The sequence below is a fragment of the Chaetura pelagica genome, unplaced genomic scaffold (assembly GCF_000747805.2).
Source record: "Chaetura pelagica isolate M959 unplaced genomic scaffold, ChaPel_1.0 scaffold559, whole genome shotgun sequence".
Classification (NCBI taxonomy): Eukaryota; Metazoa; Chordata; class Aves; order Apodiformes; family Apodidae; genus Chaetura; species Chaetura pelagica.
This window is the reverse complement of record NW_009970722.1, coordinates 1,213,169-1,215,262: the sequence shown is the minus strand read 5'-3', so window position 1 is coordinate 1,215,262 and position 2,094 is coordinate 1,213,169. Positions and strand designations below refer to the sequence as shown.

Below are 2,094 nucleotides of genomic sequence, written 5' to 3'. Positions count from 1 at the left end.
TGTAGGGAACTCCAGAACTGAGCACAGTACTCCAGGACAATGGAGTAGAGGGGCAGAATCAATCCTCCTTTGACCTGCTGGCCACACTTCTTTTGATGCAGCCCAGGACACGGTTGGCTTTCTGTACTGCAAGCACACATGGGTGGCTCATAAGATTCTCATCTACCAGCACCCCCTAGTCCTTCACCTCAGAGCTGTTCTCAATCCATTCTCTGCCCAGCCTGTATTTGTGCTCAGGATTGGTCCAACCCAGATGCAGAACCTTGCATTTGGCCCTGTTGAACTTTATGCAGTTTGCATGGGCCCTTCTCTCAAGTCTGTCTTGGTCCCTCTGGGTGGCACCTGTTTGGTCCACCATGTTGCCCACACAGCTTGATGTCATCAGCAAACTTGCTGAGCATGCACTTCATCCCACTGTCCCTGTCACTGACAAAGATGTTAAACAGCACCTGCCCAAATACCGACTCCTGAGGAATGCAACTCGTCACCGGTCTCCACTTGGACACTGAGCCATTGACAGCAACCCTTTGAATGTTATCATCCAGCCAATTACTTAACCACCAAGTGGGCCATCTGTCAAGTCCATGTCTCTCTAATTTAGAAACAAGAATATTGTGCAGGACAGTGCCAAATGCTTTGCACAAATCTACACCAGTTGCTCTTCCCTTATTGGCCAGTGCTGTAGGCCTGTCACAGAAGCCCACCAAATTTGTCAGACATTATTTTCCCTTAATGAAGCCATGTTTGCTGTCTCCAGTCACCTGCTTATTTTCCATGTGCCTTAGTTTAGTTTCCAGGAGGATCTGCTCCATGATCTTGCAGGATACAGAGGTGAGACTGACTGGGCTGTGGTTCCCTGTGGTTCCTTTTTTTCTCTTTTTAAAAGTGAGGGTTATGTTTCCCCTTTTCCAGTCACCAGACTTCTCAAATATGATGGTGGTTTAGCAACTTTATCTGCCAGTTCCTTCAGGTCCCATGGACGTATCTTATCAAGGAACATGGACTTGTGCACCTTCAGATTCCTGTCAGACCATCATTGTATGGTCTTACAAATAAGTAAATAACCTTTGGAGGATACTCTTATGAAATCTAATTCCAAAATCTCTGTCTAGCCTGCGGAACTCCCTGCACGCAATGCCTAGAAGTGGTGTTTTCAGCTTCTCCCGTGCCAAAAGACTAAAGTTGTCCCATTCTCCTGCCTCTGCAATAACACCTACCTTTCCTTTTACCGTTGTCACCCAGGGCAGGAAACAATTTCATGTTTTCTCTGAGCAGTCAACTTGCTGTTTGCCTTCACCAGGTGTGACACCTTTGAAACTTGACAATTCCTCAAGAGGCATCTTTCAGTGCCTGAAAAGATGATCAGGTTCACAGATATATTTCTTTGCTCCCAGAGTGACTTTGAATCCAGAGCAGAGAAGAACCTGTTACATCTTTGTATTATCAAATAGTGTAAGCAGCGGAACTGTTTATCTAACCAGAAAATTGGCCCTACATGAGAAACAGTATATACTTACCTCCTTATCTGTGCAACAGACTTCAATTACTTAATCTAAAATAAGTTATCTTTCACAACTTTTGTCTCATCCTAATGATCTGTTTTCAACCTTGACCAGAGACACAGTATAAGGAGTACAGTTGAGATCCTAAATCCATTTCAGAGCTGTGCTCAGCACTGCCCCTCTTTTTCTATTTCTGCAATAAACAACAGGAATGGCTCTTCTGTTTTCCTTATTTTTCATCCTTTTCAGCCTCTTGTTTTGTTTTGGGTTTTTTTGGGTTTTTTTGTTTGTTCTTTTTCAGACAAAGCCATGTCTGACGTATGAGTGAGATTTATTTATACTCTTGTTATGTGGTTTGGATACTAAGTAAGGCTGACAAATGAAGATAGAGCATATTTATTTTTTGTTTTATCTATGTATCAGTTGGATTATTTTTGTTTGGTTAACAGCCACTTCCTCTTTGTTGAGTTTCATTTTTGGTAAATGCTGAAAATAAACTATGTAACACAAAGAAAGGGAGACATACGCACATGGAGACCCAAAAAGATCTACTACAATCAAATATCAATATTTTTTTTAAATTTTTCCTGCT

The 2,094-nt window shown here is 42.3% G+C and overlaps 1 protein-coding gene across 1 annotated transcript in view; it reads left to right on the top strand.

Moving 5' to 3' along the window:
- Nucleotides 1-2,094, top strand: part of MAP1B (microtubule-associated protein 1B) — a 68,696-nt gene that overhangs the window by 55,489 nt on the left and 11,113 nt on the right. The window lies entirely within an intron of this gene.